Source organism: Sceloporus undulatus, chromosome 4 (assembly GCF_019175285.1).
Source record: "Sceloporus undulatus isolate JIND9_A2432 ecotype Alabama chromosome 4, SceUnd_v1.1, whole genome shotgun sequence".
Taxonomy (NCBI): domain Eukaryota; kingdom Metazoa; phylum Chordata; class Lepidosauria; order Squamata; family Phrynosomatidae; genus Sceloporus; species Sceloporus undulatus.
Window position 1 is genome coordinate 137,791,421 of NC_056525.1, and position 20,535 is coordinate 137,811,955.

At 41.4% G+C, this 20,535-nt stretch overlaps 1 protein-coding gene across 1 annotated transcript in view; it reads right to left on the reverse strand.

Annotated features, from left to right (window-relative positions):
* AFAP1 (actin filament associated protein 1) overlaps positions 1 to 7,115 on the reverse strand; it is an 80,971-nt gene extending 73,856 nt beyond the window's left edge. Inside the window, exon 1 of the mRNA XM_042463831.1 lies at positions 7,005 to 7,115. The gene's annotated coding sequence lies outside the window, so the exon portion shown is untranslated. The remainder of the gene's footprint in view (positions 1 to 7,004) is intronic.
* Between the last annotated feature and the right edge of the window lie 13,420 nt (positions 7,116 to 20,535).

Consider the following 20,535-nt stretch of genomic DNA (forward strand, 5'->3'; position numbering starts at 1 on the left):
TGAATGTTTACAATGCATTGTCACACAGCTTTGCTTATTCATACCTGAAGTACATTGAACTGCCGAGAACCACTTGCATTTATACATTCCTTTCCATGGTTGTCAGTTCTTTTGGTAAAGACATAAGGTGCTTGGGTGGTTAGAAAACACTATCCAGTTCCTCTCAGTTACAGTGAAGCAGGCTCAGCATAGAACAGTTGTGATGCAAGAGGACAAATGACTCTCTGACAGGAAAGAATGCTCTCTGTCTCTAGCAGTGGATCTTGAGAATGGGGGCAGATAACTAAAGCTGTGCTCAGTTTTCTGTACCTTTTTCAAAACTGTTCACTTCTGCAGATGTTGTGTACATGCTTCACTAGACAACTTTTGTCAAAAAATGACACTGGGAATACTGAACAATATCTGTTTTTCCAGGTTTTGCCAAAGCTACTTTTCAGCCTTGAACATCATTCCAGCCAAAATATGGGGTTTTATCAAAACACTATATAGTTCACGTCCCGGTTGATGGAGGGGGGAATTCTTTTATTCCAGTTCTAAATTCTGTTCATAGTTCTGTTAGTCGTTTGATGTTAAGGTTTTTCAAGCAGCTTAGGGGTTACACATTTTAATTTGAAACTACTACAACATATGGGAACTATCTTGCTGGACCACACAGTTCACACATGAAACAACATACTGATCATCTTCTTAGTTTTGCTACTGAGTTCTTGAATTTCTCATATGTTACTATTTTGACATATATTTTTTTTCTTCCTACAAAGACAGCCTCGTGTTTTGGAAAATAAATTAGATATGATTCAGCAGTTCAGTGCTTACAGGATACCTGTTAGAAGTTCAACTGCAGAGGCTGAAGACATCCCAAACCTCTCCATTCAGATAGAAATAGATGTACCAAGATCAATATACTTTAACTCACCAATATTAATATTTGGTTGCTCTATGAAGACTTTTTGATTCCTTGAGTAAAAGTTTTAATTAGGATCACAGCTTGGAAATGTTAACTTTCCTGGGGTATTTATTGCTATGATGCCACTTAGTCTTTTAATATAACAGTTTCACAAGTCTGAACCAATTATTTTCTATGAATTTCACAAATTGCTACTAATAAAACCCATTTGTTAAGCAAACAAACCGCACCTGCTAAGCCTGTAGCCAATATGAAAGAAAATCTGTATTTGTTGTTCTGTGCTTTCAATTTGTTTCTGGTTTATAACAACCTTAAATCAGAACTCATTACATGATTTCATATCAAGATTTGTCTGGAAGGAGGTTGCCTGTGCCTTAATCTGACAGAGTGTGACTTGCCCAAGACCACCCAGTGGGTTTCCATGGCCAAGCAGGATTTGAACCCTGGTCCCCCATTCTCCTAGTCCAACATCCAAAGCACTACACACTGGCTCTCCAAAATTCTGTATACCTAAAATTTAATAATCTGTAGTCCTGTTTCATCCACAAATAAATCACTACTGCATAGAAGTGAAAACTGAAGCAGATTTTTAAACATAAATGTTACTAATGCCCCCAAACATGTCCATGGAGGCTCATTTGAAGAATCTTCCTGAACAATTCTTAGTCTAAACAAATATTTCTGATACCCCAAACATTTAGAGGTCTACACGTTTGAAGAATCATCCTCAACAGTTCTTTAACTTTGGAGATCCAGACTACTCTTTTTACTATACTGGGCAAATTTCAGCAGAGCATCTTCTTTTGACATCTTGGAACCTTGTTTTTTCCAATGGTTGCCTAATTTCCCCCCATTTAAAAGAACATGACAATATTTAACATTCTTTCTCTCCTTCTTAGCAGCAGCATTACTGATTTCCTCTTAACAAGGTTCTGTGTACAGTCCCCCCTCCATTTTTGCAGGGGATCCTTTCCGGACCCTCCCACCTGCAGAAATGGAAAACTGCCAACATTCAAGCCCCATTGGCTTAAATGGCGGCATTCCCCATTTTGTCCCCCTCCATTTGCTACCCGCAAACGGCGAGGGATTCGAATTCCTCCGGAAAAACAGAGGGGTGACTGTACTCCTGAAATACACTGCTATTCCTATGGATATAACTCAACAGCAAATATTTCTGTTTACAAAATCCTGCAAATCCCTGAGGAATCATCTCACTCCTGTCTGTGTAGAAGGAAATAACAGCACTTTGAACTGCATGCTAGAAAAATACTGTACACCCAATACACACTCAATGCAGTTACTGACACAATGTTAACCGTTGGCTCCCTCTCTAATTCTTCTAGAGGTAACAATGATTTGATCATGAATACCTATAAACTTATATTAGTGTTAGTAGATAATTTAAAATAAAAGTCAGCCTTTGGTTACAAGCTGTAAATTAAAGTATTTTCATGGTTACCTTTAAAAATCATTAAAATCATGAGTGGGGAAGCCATAATCTCCAGACCCATCGGACTTCATGTATTCTAGCCAGCGTGGCAAATGCCCCAAGACGATGGGAACTGCAGTTCAACATCAGCAGAGCTACAGGTTTTGTGCCCCTAAATTAAAACATTCCTCTGAATTGTGTTTCTTCTTCAGAAAAACCCACTTTTTCTGCTGTTATTTTCTGAATCCCTTGCTTTAAGTAAAATATAATGAGCATACATTTTAGAGACTACCATGTATACTCATGTACAAGGTGACCTCATGTATAAGTCAACTACAACTTTTAAGGCCAAAGATTTTGATATGGCCCATGAGTAAGTCGAGGGTAAAAGTTAGGGACATGTAACAAAGGATATAAATGCGAAAACACCACTCCACACCCTCCTTTTTTAGACCTCTCCCAACCACCTAACATCATTTCCCTGGTGCTTGAAAAGGTTTTAACACTTGGATTGTGCAGAAAGTGGAGTTTGGTGGAGAGAGAAGGTTTTAACATTGGATTGTAAAGGGAAGAAAATTGAGTTAAATGGGATGTTTGGTGGAGAGAGAGGCAGAGAAGGATGGGGAGAGAAGGTTTTAACATTGGGTTGAGAATAGAATCATCTCTTTCATACAAACACACACATTTCTGCCTGGGCAGCTCTTTCAGAAATCAATGTGGAGGAACACAGGGTAGTGCTTCTTTCAGGACAAGGATCAAGAGTTTGGCCTGTGACACCACAATGAGATTCGGATGCACATCAAAATCGCCTCCTTCCATCACCTCTTGTTTGCATGTTAAAGCCAAGCTGTGTCACCATATCACACTTCTGGAAATCATCATTATTAATATATGAAGAATGGGGGGAAACAAGAAAAGAGCAGTAATTTGATTCAAGGGGGTTGCTTTTGCCTTCTTCTGAGGCTAAGTGTGACTTGCCCAAGGTCAGCCATCAGGTTTACATGACCGATCTGGGATTCAAACGCTGGTCTCCAACACTCAAACCACTACACCCTGCTGAAAGTCTAATACATACTGAAAGCCAAACACATACTGGAAAACACAATTTCTCAAAGAGCAACTTGAATAGATGTAAAGCAAGAGTCAGTGTGGCATAGTGGTTTGAGTGTTGGACTACAACTCTGGAGACCAGGGTTTGATTCCAAGCTTGGTCACAAAACCCACTGGGTGATCTTGGGTGAGTCACACTCTCTCAGCCTCAGGGGAAGGCAATGGCAAACCTCCTCTGAACAAATCTTGCCAAGAAGACCCCATGATAGTTTAAATAAAAGCCTTATGGTTTTAAAAAGGTAAAGGTAGTTCATTGACATGAATGTCTAATCATAACTGACTGAAGGGGATGGTCTTCATCTCCATTTCTAAGCCAAAGAGCCAGCGTTGTCCAAGGACTGCTCTGGTGGTCTTGTGGCCAGCATGACTGTGCCAAACATTACCTTTCCGCCAAGAAGTAGTACCTATCTATCTACTTCATTTGCATGCTTTTGAACTGTTATGTTGGCAGATGCTGGGACTAGTGACAAGAGCTCACCCCATCATGCAGCACTCGGGCCTCGAATTGCCAACCTTCTGATCTTCTGATCATCAAAACTGGCATCTTAACCACTAAGGCTTAGGGCAGTGATGGTGAACCTTTTAGAGGCCGAGTGCCCAAACCGCAACCCAAAACCCACTTATTTATTGCAAAGTGCTGTGTTTCTCTGGCTTTCTAGTAACAAACTCTGGCAAACTCTGTGCTGGGCCAATGGCACATGTGCCCACAGAGAGGGCTCTGAGTGCCACCTCTGGCACGTGTGCCATAGGTTCGCCATCACTGGCTTAGGGTCACCATTAGTCAGAAATGACTTGAAGGCAAACTGTAACAGAAATTACAAAACAAGAGCTTGCTGCTATTTGGTTGAGATTTGCTTTAAAATGATATAAAAAAAGAAACAGCTGACTAATGTCTGAGATGGTACCCATGTGGAAAACATATTTCATCTGTTGATGAGTAAGAGCACAATACTTTATCGATGATGGAACTTACACACTAAGAACATCTAAAGAAGATTGAGTAACTGGTCATCTTTTGTAGGAAGTTGGAACCAGGGACTGAACTCTTACAACTGATGGCAGCCGACCTTCTCAAATTTTTGGGTCACAGGCCCCTTTGAGAGTCTGACAAAAGCTATGAAGCCCCTCACTAGAAAAATGCATGTAAGCACAATTTTCAATGTAACAAGGAAATCGAGAGGCAAGGTATTCCATTTTTTGTGCTCAGTTCAGTGACCAGCTAAAGCTCATCCACTGATCCTATAAGAGTTAAAAACCCTTGATGTTGGTGAAATTTATGTATTGATTATGTCATCTCCTTTCTTTATCTGAAGTCGCGATATTACTCCTGTACAACCTTTTGATTTTTTTCCTCTGGTTTACAGAGTTTTTTGTTGTCTTTTAAAATGGTGAATTCAATGCAGAAGGAGGAAAGGAACATCAGATAGCTGAGCAGGGTCTCTTACTAAAATGTGATTGTGTCAAGTCTCACTTTGAACACAGATTATAGGTTTTAATGCACGCTGCATGGATACACAGTTTGTAGTTCGCTCCATTTCTTCAGGCTGTGCTTAATACCTCTTATATACGGCAGATAACACTTTGAATAGAAATGAGATATTTGCTCTCCAAATGGTTATAACTGTCAAGGGCGGCTCACGGACGGAAGGGGGGGTATTCTCACCCCAAAACAGTGGATGGAGATATCTCTCTCCCTCCCCATCCACAAGCTGCACAGCTGACTCTTCCACCTTGCCTCTCTCTGTCCATTCCTGCATCTGATGAAGTACGCTCTAACAAAGAAAGTGTATTTTATTTACTTCTCGTTGCCTAGTGCAGCATCTCACATGAATAAAGACAGAAATTAACATCATTTTCCAATGAACAGAAACCATTAACCTGATGATTCTTCACTGTAAGATAGGCAGGAGGTGAGATTTCCATTGGGCTTCTAGATAACGGCTTAGAAACACTAACATTAACTGCCCACAGCTATAACATGGAAAACATTCATTTTTGCAAACCGTTCGCAAACGTTACTAGCTAAAAATATTTTTTATTAACCCACTTGCCTGTTAGCAACTTGTAATATAGCTTATGTTTTTGAAAAAAGTACTAGGCATCCTCACTAAATTATCCCAGTCTGGTCATCTGGAAGTAAGTCTTTCTTACCACAGAAGGAGAAAGAAGTCGTTAACAATCCTGAGTCAGATCAATATATTTCCAGCCAATTCACATCCGTTTAGAGAAAATTACACACACTCCAAACAATGTTTTAAGATATTTTAGCCTCCCATCCTGGCAAAGGGCTGAAAGCCTCACTTCAGTTGATAGGACTTTAGTCACTGGTGAGTAAGATCCTTTACTTCCAAAGGGCCTTATTCACAACTAACTTTTTTTCTGCATCTCTGTAAGTGTTTGTATTAAACTCTGGAAGAGAAAGGGAAAATAGATTGACTGGTTTTAAAAAGTAAGAGTAAAAACACCTACAATCCCAACATACCAACTATGTGCAAAATAATCCACAACCTACTCTCTCTCTCTCTGTCTGGCAAAACAAAAAGTCCTCTGACTTGCTCAACATCTATGGCCCCATACAGACAGGCCAAAATAAAGCTGCTTCGGGTCACTTTGGAGGTATGCTATTTAAATGATGCATGCGTCCTAAGAGTCCGGAAGCTGCGCCTAAGCTGTGGTCCAGTCCTTAGGACTAGATTGTGGCTTTGGTGTGGCTTCCAACCTCTTAGGACATATGCATCATTTAAACAGCGTACCTCCAAAGTGACCTGAACCAGTTTTATTTTGGCCTGTCTGTATGGGCCCTCTGTCCAAAACACACTGCATACATAATCCCAGTTTGAGACTGGTTTTGGTGCCCTGGCCCAGTGCTAGGGAATTCTGGGAATTGTAGTGCATTGTGGCCCCAGAGCTCTCTCTAACAGAGAAGGATAAATGTCTCATAAAAACCTACAGCCCCCAGAGTCCCATAGCATTAACCCAGGGTGGTTAAAGCGGTCTGAAACTGGATTATCTCTGCAGTGTGTTTTGGACCTCAAGACCCAGCCATGTTAGTCTGGAAAGCCAGTATGGAAAGGGATCTTGCAGCACCTTTGAGACTAGAATATTACATTGAATAAAGTTACAAAGGGAGATTACCGGGGATGATAATAAATAGACTAGATAACATTATTTGATGCACTATTTTATTATTGGGATAATCAATAAAAAATGTTTTTAAAAAGAAAAAAGAAAGAGAGAGAGAGAAAGCTCTGGTTCCACAACAAAACTACACTCCCCAGGATTCCCTAGCACTGAGCCAAGGCAGTTAAAGCGGTCTCAATGTGGATTGTTTCTGCAGTGTGGACCCAGCTCCAAAGGCTAGGGAGATGGAGATGGAGTGGCAGTAGGGCGTGGGCACAGCAGGGAAAGAGAGAGGGAAGGAGGGAGCGGCCAGGGCTGAGAAAGAAAGAGAGAGAGAGAGAGAGAGAAAGGGACCATAGAGGCCGCCTTTTGTCTCTGCTGCTGCCAGGTCCCCATCCCTCTCCTGGGAAAGGCGAAGGGCCCCTGGGCCGCCCTTACCTGCGCAGGCCCTCCCAGAGCCGCCTCCCAAGCGTCTTCTCTCCTCGCTGGCCAGCTGGCTCTGTGCTGCTCACCTCTCAGACCAAGAGGGTCCCCCAAACTCACTGACCCCGCCCTCTCTCCCTGGAGTGGCGTTTGGCCCAACCAATGGGCGGGCCAAAAGGAGAGGAAAGGGGCGTGGCTCGGAGAACAAAGGAGGGAGGGTGCAGCCCCTGTGAAATGGCGCTTGGTCCCCCTCCTCAGGCCTTTCCTCCTCAGGGGAAAGAGGAGGAAGAGGCAAAAAACAGGCCTTTAGTGTGGAAAAGGGGCTCCTCAGACCCAGAAACATGGCCCCAAAGTTGAGTGGAAAAAAAAGAAGGAGCCCTTAGGCCTTTCAAACTCCTCAACTCTGAGAAAAATTATCCCCACATAGCAGTGCCCCCCCCCAAACTGTGGACTTCAGCTCCCAGAATCCCAGTCCCACATTATTAACCAACATGGCTGAGGCTTCTGGGAGATGTAGTCCAACAACATCTCTTCGAGGGCAGACTTTGGGGACCAGTGGTGTAGGGAGATCTTGTTGTAGCACTTTTGAGGCTACTTTATTTCAGTTAACTCTCAAAGGTGCTACAAGATCTCCCTGCATCAGTAGTCCCCAAATTGTGCCCTTGAAGAGATTTTGTTGGACTACATCTCCCAGGAGCCTCAATCATGGTGGTTAATAATGTGGGATTCTGGGAGCTTCGTTTGTTTCTCTTTTGTGGACTACACAGCTCCCAGAAGCCTCTGCCATCTTGGTCAATAGTCTTGGATCCTGGGAGCTGAAGTCCAAAACACCTGGAAGGCCAGAGTTTGGGAATCACTGGCCCTATACAGACAGGCCAAAATAAAGCTGCTTCGGGACACTTTGGAGGTATGCTGTTTAAATGTTGCATGCTTCCTAAGAATCCAGAAGCCACGCCAAAGCCACGATCCAGTCCTGAGGACTGGAGCACAGCTTTGGCGCAGCTACCAGACTCTTAGGACGCATACAACATTTAAACAGCATACCTCCAAAGTGTCCCGAAGCAGCTTTATTTTGGCAGTCTGTATGGGGCCACTGTGACCTGCGCTTTAAAACGCGTTGTCTCCCAATATTGCCATCATGTGTAGTGCAGTAGTCCCAGCCCCAGAAAAATGGTCTCCTCCTCCTTTATATAGGTCTTATAATAATAAATAAATATTTAGTATTTATTATATAGGTCTTGTTGGAAAAGTTAAGGATTAAAAACACATGTTTTCCTCCTCCTCCTCTCTCATCAGTTTGTTTATTTCATTATTATTTGGGGGGGGGGGCATTCTTCCCAGTAATGGGACCCAACAAGTCACCTCACAAAATAAAAACGTTATTTTAAAAGCTTTACAGTATATATATGTGTGTGTGTGTGTGTGTGTGTGTATATATATATATATAATTTTTATGCCACTCGCCAAAAAAAAGGGATCTAGTCGGCACACAAAATGAAAACATTTTTTTAATGCTACCTTGAACTAAAGCATCCAAGTGGAGAAAGTTTGATGAGCTCCAGAAAAAAGATCATGATCAAACTGCTTTGTATCCATGCTTTGTGTGACTAGAGACACAGCAAGCATCAATAGATTTTTCATGAACAATGAAGAGACACAGGCCATGAAACACATTAAGCTGCCTTACGAAGAGTAAGGCCATTTGTCCACCTAGTTCAATGTTTGCAATGGCTGGCAGGGACTCTTCAGGGAAGAATCTTTCCCAGCCTTTTCTTGAAATGCTACGGATGAAAGCATTCTAGAGCATTCATAATTTATTGAAATTCACTGGGTAAAGGTGCTTCCCAAACAAGTCTGTGTACAATGTCACTGGGAAGTATTTGTCATGATGACCAAGCCCCTACCCCAAAGAAGGTGGTAATCCAAATGGATACAGGCAAGATGGATCCTTCTGTTAACTCGGGACTAACATTTGATGCAAACCAGTGTAGTGTTGTAGTATGAGTGCTGGACTAGGATTCCAGGACACCCAGATTTGAGTCCCTGCTCAGCCATGGAAACCCACCGGATGATTTTGTGCAAATTATGCTCTTTCAGACAACAGCAAACCTCCACTGAATAAATCTTACCAAGATAGGGGTAGGGTCACCATAAGTGCTGACTTGCTAAGTCAGAACTGACTTAAAGACACGTAACAACAGCATCGAATTTGACGCAACAACATAAAAATAAACATTCTTCATAAGTTTATACCATTATGATTTAAAACCAGTAAGATGTAGTTGTACTTCTCCAATGTTCGAACTGGATTTGCTATAGAGAGAGAACAGTATAATTAATTGCTAACCATTTTATCCGGCTTATTTTTTTTCTGGAAATAATTTGTTTTACATTAGGGAGTTCCATAAATTACTGAAGTGCTGACTGTGGAAGGAATTATTCAGGTTAAAAACTGTGGTAATGCAATCAACATCTAACAATTTACATTGAGGTTTTTAAGAAAGATAAACTTGCTACTCTTATTGGAGGAGTTTACATGGCTTTACATAAATTTCTGGTGACACCTTGTGGAAAAGTGACAGAACTCTTGCATTGTTTTGGTATTAAGCATTCTATGCCTCATCTAAATTCTCTTGGAACGAAACAGGTAAAGCACACAGAAAACTCTGCAGAATTTTTATCAACATTATGTAAGAGGCGAAGACTACTAAGAGATCATATGACTCTTAAATAGCTAAATGGCAAGGTTTGTTGTCATTTGCAAGTGAATAAATTGTTTTTATTGCAGCCTCACAGATGAAAGAAAATTTGTATGTGTGACATATCTGTGATATTTCAAGACATGAATTCCCACTGATGAAAACAGCAGGGAAACCAAATATCAGATATCAAAATATTTGCTTTAAAAAAACACACTTTTGTTATTGACTGCCTTTGCCTCTAACTCATGGCAATCATGTGGATGAGACATCTCCAAGACTCCCTGTCCTCAATCGTTCTGCTTAGATTCTGGCCCTGACCTCCATGACTGTGTCTGGCATGCACTCTTCTTGTTTTACATATCTTCCACCTTCCCTAGCATTATTGTCTTTTCTAATGAGTCATGCCTTCTCATGATGTGGCCAAAATGTGACGGCCTCAGCTTTGTCATCTTGGCTTCCAGGGAGACTTCATGCTTGATCTGTTCTAGGATCCATTTGTTTGTCCATGGTACCCTCAGCACTCTTCTCCAGCACCACACCTGAAATGAATTGATTTTCTTTCTGTCAGCTTCCTTCACTGTCCAGTTGTCACATCCATACATGGCGCTGAGGAATATAATGGCTTGGATGGTTCTAACTTTCATGCTCATTTGTATATCTTTACACTTCAGGATCTTGTCTAATTCTTTCATGGCTGCCCTTCCCATTCCTGGTCTTCTGGTTTCTTGACTGCAGTCTCTGTTCTGATCAATGTTTGAGCCAAAGGACAAGAAATCTTTATTTCAATTTCCTCAGTATGTAGGTCAAATCTGTGTAGATCCTCCATGGTCATTATTTTTGTTTTCTTCATGGTCAGCAATAAGCCAGTCTTGCACTGTCCTTTACCTTCCTTAGTAAATTGTTCCAAGTTCATGACGTTTTCCACTAGTAGTATGTTGTCATCTGCATATCTTAGATTGTTGATTTTTCTTCCTCCCATCTTCATTCCTTCTTTTTCTGAGTCTAAAACTGTGCTTTGCGTAGTATTTTCTGCATACAAGTTGAGCACGTAGGGGGATAAAATGCACCCTTTCCTGACTCCTTTGCTAACTGGGAACCATTCTGTTTCTCCATATTCTGTTCTAACAGTAACCTCTTCTAAGGGGCCATTCACATTACCTTTTACCCCGGTTTTGAAATCGATTCTTCCACGTGAAGTTCATATTGGGCCTGATTCTGTCACAATCCATGTTGAGGCATGCACAAGGAAATGCCCCTTAGCACGGGTTATCGGGAATCGGGCTAAAATCCGTCTTTTCTGAAAAGACCTGGGTTCCGCGAAATATGAACTTGCCCTCGATCACGATCGGGGCAAATTCAGGGAGGGATTAAGTTCAGAGGGTGGGCAGAGGGCAGAGCATTCCCTCCCCTCATCCGAGGGGAGGGGGAGGAGGAAAGAGCCGAAGGAAAAGGGGGGATCTGGATGCAAAGGGAGACAGGAGGCAAAAAGGGGGTGACTGATGAGGTCAGTTCAGGGCAGATCAGGGGGCCAGGGCAAGCCAAGCTTCCTCTTTCCAGTAGGGACCTTTTCCCTTTGGTTTTTATTTTTAAAAAATTATTTTTGGCAAAAAATGTGCATATTTTTTTGCTAAAGATAGATAGATAGATAGATAGATAGATAGATAGAGCGATCATGAGCAGGAACAAGGGTCAATTCAGGGCAGGTCAGGGGGCCACAGCAAGGGAAGCCTCTGCGATCCAACAGAGACCTTTTTCCTTAAGATTTTATTTTTTTAAAATTATTTTTGGCAGTCTATGCGCATATTCTTTCCTTTGGAACGACTGCTGCAATGCGAATGAATGTTACAAATCGAATGTAATGTTGCAACTTGGCAAACTGATACAGCTTTTGCTACTATCTCTAAGGAATTCGGGGTAGCCTATTATTTCCTTTGGAATGACTGCAGCAATGCTAATGAATGTTACCAACCAAATGTAATGTTTCTCTTTCCAATTATGTAAATTGGCAAATTGATACAGCTTTTGCTACTATCTCTAAGGAATTCAGGGGTAGCCTAGGGAGAGCAAAAAAATGCATCCTTTTCTGGCATTCCGAGGTGAGAAATTAATATTATTGTTGTTGTTATTATTGTTATTATTATTATTATTACCACCTGTGTATGAGTCATTCTGGGGTGACAAGGAGTGGGGGGTACAGGATGCATTAGCTTGCATTTTGGGGTGAAAATTGGGGCCAAGGGCAGATCATAACCTACAACGCTGACCAAATGCCCACAACACACACACACACACACACACACACACACACACACACACACACACACACACACACCAGAGGTTTTTAAATTTGACAAGTGGTGCCTGGTCCTTTAATAAAAAGGAGGGGTGGAAAGCACACTTCTGATGCCCCTATCAGTGCTGGAAACATCACCTATGACCATCGCGGAACTAACTTTGATTGACAGCCAGGCACCTTCACCTTAAACCCAAATTCTCCAAGAGGACATTCAGGTTAAAATGCCCCTGATTGGTAATCAGCACTTGCTTCCAGAGAGATTCAGGAGGGGGACCCCCAAATTTGCCCAGTTCCTTCCGGAGCAATGCCACCAGTGTGAATGAGGCCTAAGTATTATTATTATGCTTTATTTATATAGGGCTTCAAATTTACACAAAGTACAGATGTCGTATCACGTCAAAACATTATCTGAAGATTATTCAAATATGTCATTATTCAGAAAGAACCCCTGAAATTTAATGTTTTAAATCCAAAGCTTTTTTTCCAATAAACCTATAAAAATTTAGATTTGAAGGGGTTGTAAGACTGGGTGGCTTCCCCCTGCTATGGTCAAGTACTGCTGCAATTGTATGTAACAACAGAAGTGGTGGTCCTTCATGTGTACAGTTCTGTGCACCACAATTTTAAAAGGATGTTGAAAAATTGGAGTGTGTCCAAAGGAGGGCAACTAAAATGGTGACGGGTCTGGAAACCATGTCCTATGAGGAAAGACTTAGGGAGCTGGGGATGTTTAGCCTGGAGAAGAGAAGGTTAAGAGGTGATATGATAGCCCTATTTAAATACTTGAAGGGATGTCTTATTGAGGAGGGAGCAAGCTTGTTTTCTGCTGCTCCAGAGAACAGGACCAGGAACGATGGATGCAAGCTCCAGGAAAAGAGATTCCACCTCAACATTAGGAGGAACTTCCTGACAGTAGGGGCTGTTCGACAGTGGAACAAACTCCCTCGGAGTGTAGTGGAGTCTCCTTCCTTGGAGGTCTTTAAGCAGAGTCTGGATGGCCATCTGTCAGGAATGCTTAGATTGAGAGTTCCTGCATGGCAAGGGGTTGGACTGGATGGCCCTTGCGGTCTCTTCCAACTCTGTGATTCTATGATTCATGCAAGCAGTGGGGATTCCTCACAGGCACAGAATCCCAACGCAGTGTGGCAAAGCCCTGTCTTTGCATACTGATCTATGTATACAGCACCTTCATAGATGGTGGGTCTGGGGCTGTGCGGGGTCCAACCACCACCTACAATTCCACAGTATTCTCACAGAGACTTTGAATATGTAAGTGGAACAGACTGAGTTAATCCCTGCAGTGAGACTTTTCAATCAGTCAGTTCCTGGTCACCAACATAGGGCTGAATGCCTGGTCCTACTCTCAAACTAGCTGTAGCAGAGAGCAAAATTAGTTTATTCTGAAGCAGGTCAGAGAAGTGGCTTCTGCAATTTACTGCACAGCAAGGGGGAGAGGAGGTTTTTTTTTAATCAGACATCAGAGAGACCTTGGGACATAACAGAGCAATCTCAGACTAAACCCTGACCTGTTGCAGTAAAGCAAGTAACCTGATATATTCCACAGATCATCATTTATGGGATGCAGAGTATATCACATATCTTATTAGGAAAAGTCTCTTGTCTGCAATAGACATCATGGATTCCTACTATAGACCATCATGGTAAAAGAAACCTTTGAGATTGGACAGGGGTTCTGTGCAGTTTAGGAGTTTTAAACATCCTCTTTATTCTAATGCGCCTCCTATTTGGTGAGTTGAAACCTTTATCACTATCCCTGTTTGGATGGCAAATCACATTGCTCCCCTCCTACACAGGGTTACCAGGTGAAATGAAGGATAGTGATACTGTCCATTTTGTGTTGAAATCCCCTCTTCTGTATAACCTGTCCTTTAGAGCCCAAAATAAAGCTGCTTCGGGTCACTTTGGAGGTATGCTGTTTATATGATGCATGCGTCCTAAGAGGCCAGAAGTTGTGCCAAAGCCATACTCCAGTCTTAAGGACTGGAGCATATATTTGGCGCAGCTTCTGGCCTCTTAAGATGTGTGCGTCATTTAAAAAGCATACCTCCAAAGTGACCCGAAGCAGCTTTATTTTGACCTGTTTGTATAGGCCCTTAGTTTCACCTAGCAACCTGACTCCTGGGCTGTAATTCAAACTGAATCTGTTGTCTAGATTGAAAGAGATAGATACTTTTTTTAGTTGATTACAGAAACGGAATCCATGATGGTCTATCATAGTGGTTCACTGGCATAGTTATTTTCCTTCTAGAAACCACAGTTACAACTCATGCATCTGAGGAAGTAGGTAGCTTGTGCTACCAACTTCTTTCTTTCAGTTAGGGTCTAAACAGATGACCCCAAGGGATGGTGTCACACTGCTCCTTTAAGTGCTGGATTGGGGTTGCAGCAACCACACACTGGATCAAGGTTGCAGCAACCGCAGCTGTTGATTTGCCAGTTCCAAAAGAAGTGGCAGAAAGCCACCCCTCAGATGTAAACCTTTGCCCCCTCATTAGGGGCATTCTCAGCTGTATTTAATATTTTGAAAGCACTGCAGATCCCAAAGCCAGGAGTCAGGAAAGAGGACTTTGGGAACCATATTTTGTTTTTAGCAGGCCCTAAGGTTTTCCCAAGATCTCAATATATAGTAGTCTGACTACAAAGCCACAACACTTCAAAAATATAAAAGCAAAATGGAGCATTTTTGTAATCCCAGGCAACAAATTACAACTCCTAGGATGGTGGTTAACCCTTACACAGAAACCTCAGTTCGCTAACCCACCCACCGCAGTTGCCCACTCTTACCATAAATGTACATATTAACTTCTTATTTGATTGACCTCAGGCCAGGAATGTACCCCCTTCTCCCCATCTTCCCATGTAAACCCAGTAAACTGGTTGTAAACAATGTATTTAATTTTTTAGAAAACAGTTTAGTCATCTTTATACTCGCTTTTTCTGCATCTGAGCCTCTGACTGACTATTGTGCAAAATAAGATGCTGGTCTGACTCTGCCCTAGCAGAGCTCTTCATATTTTCTTCACTTATTAACAATACAGCAGACACTCTGAGAATATATGTACCAGCAAACCAACTTTACATCTGAAATTCAGTGTCTGCCAGAACTAAACGTCCACACAAGTCAGACTACTATATATTGAGATCTCATAGATATTCACTAACACCTTCTTCTCAACTAGAATTCAAGACAGATATCAAAAGCAAGCCCATCAAGTGCCTCATAGGACTAGTCAGCCAGTGGTTTGTTATTAGACATTCCCTTTATACATAGAGAGACATCACAAATGTAGGAATTAAGTCATCTTTTCCAGAGATGTGGCATACATGCTGTGGAGTTGTCATTGTGCATCAGTAAAGTGGATAATAGCTACTTTTATGTTGAGAAACTAGCTCAAAGACAAGAGGTTCAAAAGTGCATGCTTTTATTTGTCACTATTTTATCGAAGAGACAAATACATGGTGAGTATACCTTCTCAACTGCCACAGCACATAGAGTCAGTGTACTAGTTCTGATAGGCCTTGCACACAGAGAAAGAATGGAAGTGGAGGAACTACCAATCACCAAATAATACTAACCATTTTATTATTTTATTCAATTATATCCCGTCTTTCTCCCAATATAAGGACTCAAGGCTACTAACAACATGTTGGGAGAAAGACAGGATATAATAATAATAAAATTACAGGAATACTGGGACACAGACTTGGCTGTCTATGGGATCCTCAGCACTCTTCTCCAGCACCACATCTCAAATGAATTGATTTTCCTCCTATCTTCTTTCTTAACTGTCCAGCTCCCCTAACCCTAGTACGGACTGAGTCCATACGAAATGGCAGCGGCCGTTCCACACGGCCGCCACCATCTTAACATAGCAGATGCACTGCGTCCACATGTCGCGCCCCAGAAATGACACCACGAGTGCACGCTTTGGCACTTGTGGCGTCTCTTCCGGGTGCAGGAAGGAGCGCGATTTTCGCGCTCCTTCTTTGCAGCATCTGGGAACCGCACTGTTTGGCTGCTGCGGTTCCCGGATGTTGCAACCAGCGGCGGCAACAGACTGCCGCTTTTCGGCAGTCTGTAACCTGCCAATGCTACATGGAGGCAAGAATTACAGATTTAAAGCAATAGAAAAGGAAGAAAAATGAGTAAAAGGTATTACTTTAGCCAGGGGCCCTTTCATACTATGTAATAATAGTTCCATGATTCTACTTTAATTTCTATGGCTGCATTCTATGCAATCCTCGGATTTTGTGGTTAGAAAGTGATATTGAATTCTCTGCTGGAGAGCTCCTCTGGTGCCTCTAACCAAACTACAAATAGCAGGATTCCAGAGGATGGAACCATGGAATCATAGCAATATATTTGGATAGTGAGAAAATGTTTAATCTAATTTCTATTTGGTATTAAAATTGTCAATGTATTTCAATGACGTTTTAATCTTTACCTAGATCACAACTATTTATTTATTTGATTATTTCCCTTTTAACACAAATGTACAATCATGAGTCTATTTACCTCTCCCTGCTTAAAATATTGCTCTCAACAAACCAATCAACCAGCTAGCTGAAAACACCTAAAACAGAATCCCTAGGGCTTAGGAATTTGCATAATGCATCAAATCAATTTTAAAAAACCTATTCCCGTCTGTGTTCAGCACCTATTGGTTGCCATACAATAAATTGCATGCCCTTATTGCATGATGTTATGCAAATGAATTCAAGATCAAATTTAGCAAAATCTATCTCTTAATAACAGCCTTATTGCAGTCCAAAATTGCCTTGTGGGTTCATGCCATACCTAGGAAAAATAAACAGCTTTTGATTATTATGCATACTTTTTATTATTGATTTTATCAGAACTGTGGTGGTGAACGCTGTCACAGTCTCGTTGTTTTTGTAATATAGATGGAATTTCAGCATCTTTAAGTAACTTTCCAGAGAAGGAAAATCCACCACCCAGAGAGGCAGTCTATTTCACTGTTAAACAGCTCTCCCATTTCAGATTCCACCTACGCATTAAGAAGAACTTCTTTACAGTAAGAGCTGTTCAGCAATGGAATAAATTACCTCGGATGTTGGTGGACTTTCTTTCTCTGGAGGTCTCTAAACAGAGGTTGGATGGACATCTTTTGGGAATACATTACTTATGTGTTCCTGCATGGCAAAATGTTGGAGTAAATGGCCACTGTGTACCCTTCCAACAAAGATTCTATGATTCATTGATAATTAAATTGCTTCAAAGATAGTGTAGAATACTTGCCAGTGAGTTTGACAGAACTCTCAGATTCAGTTTAAAAGAAAGAAAGAAAAAGAAAGAAAGAAAGAAAGAAAGAAAGAGAAAGGGGGAAAGGGAGGGATCTTATTGGCAGAATTCATAGCTGTATGTGACAGCGTTAAAATGGTGATTAGATACAAAAGAACTCATGCTGCATCAAAGCTCACTGGGTCATTTGATACCCTACAGGCTGTTGCATGAACTTAGAGACTTTGTGCATTACTAGAAGGTGAACAGCAACAGAGTAGAAGAAATTTTCCCTGAAAGGATGTTGCAAACCTGCCAGTTCTAGATCAAGGAAATAAGTCATCTCTGGTGATGGAAAACTGATATAAAACTAGCACTGGAAAACAATTTATTCTGATTTGTGTTGTCACAATGGCATTTAAGGAAGCTTACAGTGATAAAATCAAATAAAAATAAATACAAAACACAATTAAAATATTTTAAAAGGATTTTAGAACTTCATTAAAAATGCCTCAAATAAGAAAAGAAAAAAATAGATGCTTGCTTCTTCCACTTATGGTGCATCCATGTACCGCTCTCTGAGTCCACCACACACTTAGCTCTTATGTCAAATATAACTGGAGTGACAGCATATCATACCCTTGTTGGATATCATGAAGGTCCATGCAGCTCTCTTGGCAGAAACCATCTGTCCTCTACAGATCAGTCTGGAGAGGGGAAAGTTACAAAATTCAAAGAAGCCGCTTTACACTTTGGTAACTATAACAAGGTAGTTAGGAGGATATTACATGACTGAAATTGGAAGTATAATCCAGTGCAAATGTAATTTTGGCCCGAGACACACCGGCCAAAAGCAGTGTTTTGGCTCCAAAACTATGGTTCCAGAGTGCACAACAACTGCATGCTCCAGAACCCTAGTCTGTACAGGCGGCAGCATCATGGCATCGTCCTGTCCACATGGGTGCCGCTATGATGATGATGATGCACAGCATCTGCACATTGCTGCACCTTGTGTACATCATGAGTGCGCCAATGGCACACTCGTGATATATGCAACGCACCACAAAAAGAACCCGGAAGAAGTGGGTTCTTTTTACTGCAGAGAGACGCCGTGCAGTTTGGCGGCTGCAGCGTCCTTCTGCAGTTAAAATGGGCAACTGAAACCTGCTGTTTCGGGGTGGTCTGTACTGCTCTTTATACTCAGTTAACTCTGCAGGAGGGAGACAAGAGGAAGAATCTTGCCCTTTGCAGCCTCTCCTAGCTTGGGTTTTCTTCCTCATTAATAACTTTTGTCATCTTGACCACACTCTGATACTTGCACAGCCACATGTGTCCTAGTTTTCATCTGTGAGATGTTGGAAGATATGATGAAATTCATAAGGCTGCCATAAAATGACAGGCAGCTTGAAGGCACATATTACTTTTCTGTGCCCAAAACTGGAAATATGATATACGAGTGAAGAAAAGAAACTATCTGAAAACAGCAACCCAGCACCTTTCACAAATAGGCTGAGGGAGCAGTATGGATTTTGAGAATTCAAAAATAGTACTCAGAAGCTGTGCAAAAGAAATGCTGACAGTTCACCAAAAAACAACGAGGACTGATCACTTAATCAATATTCCCACCAGATGGCAGAACCAAGTAAAGAAACTGAGAAGACAGACAATGTTTCCTGATATGGGCCCCTAGTGTGCTAAATCTTTTCTTTTCCAGTGTGAGCTATAAGTGAAATTGCAACTGGCTGTCCATACATCAGGAGCCTAGTGCTGGTGTGTGTTGATATGCTATGTGATGCCATTCTAGGTAGCATATCCATGAGGACAATGTTGTCCCCACAATTTTCTCCACACCTTCCTGTTTGACATCCACAAACATTTATTTTGAATTGGGTGAGAACCATTTTAGCATTCACCCCTTTTTGGACATGCATGTTTCCATGGTTTTAAGTGACACAACAGATGGGGGAGAGTTAGTGGAACAAAAGAAACCCCAACAAGTTGTCAGTGTTCACTTCTCTCTGTAGCTCATATCTTTTCTTTCCATGAACCAAAGTAAGAATGCTGTAATTCTGTTTTTTCGTTCCACAATGGATTGTATGCTGAAATAAAAAATGATGACGTAAGTGGTAAAATTGTGTAAAATGAGTTGACTTCACTTTTAAAAAATGTATTGGCAGGAAACGACATCAGGAAGGGTGTATGACGTGTTATTTATTGTCTCAAAAAAGCAAAGAGCTTGCAATTAACAAACTTATTTTGAAGTCAGGGGCATCTGACAACCAGGACTCGGCTTCCTGATGGCATGCTTCATCAGGAAGCAACGCCATCAGGCATGCTCCTGTAATGGGAATCATGTGGCTATTAGATACTGTTGAACTGCAATTCCCAGCATTCCTCATCACTGTGATGGCTAGGAGTGCTGGGTGTTGCAATTCAGTAGCTTCTGGAAGGCTGCACTGTTCCTACCCCTGCTTTGTACTATACACTGGGACTAAAATTATATAACTTTTTTTTTTAGTAGGGAGCAAAGAGATTGTTGAAAGGTTTGGAAAATCACAAGGAAGCAATTAGTCATCAAATGGCTTCAGGTAATGGACTGTAATTATACAATAATGTTCTACAACCTGCAGGGAAACACATTATGTGACCAAAGTAGAAATAAAAAGATGATGGAAACAATACACTGAAGAACTATATAAAAGAGCTGAAAAGGTGACCAATTCATTTGAAGAAGCACCATAGGAAGACAAACCTCCCTCTTTAGAAAGTGAAGTGGAAGCTGTACTCAGAGCACTTGGGAGAAATAAATCACCAGAACAGTTCCCATATCAATATAACTGCTTCAGGCAATACTGACTCTACTCTACTTCCAACTAAAACCTTTTTAAAAATATGGAAAACAAAACAATGGCCCACAGATGCAAAATGCTCAATATACATTCCAGTCCACAAGAAAGGAGACCCCAGGGATTTCAGGAAACAGAGGACCATTGCATTAATTTACCATGCAGGCAAAGTGATGGTTCAAAATTCTATAACAAAGACTTTGGGCATATATGGGCAAGAAATGCCAGATGTCCAAAGTTCAGGAAAGAAAGAGGCCCTAGATACCATATTGTAAACATATGCTGGATAATGGAGCATGCCATAGAATTTCAAAAGAAAAACAGCCTGTGCTTGATAGACTATAGCAAAGCCTTTGATTGTATTGATCATTAAAAGCCATGGATCACTCTTAAAGAAATGGGTGTGCCACAATAGCTGACTGTCCTGATGTATTCAGGA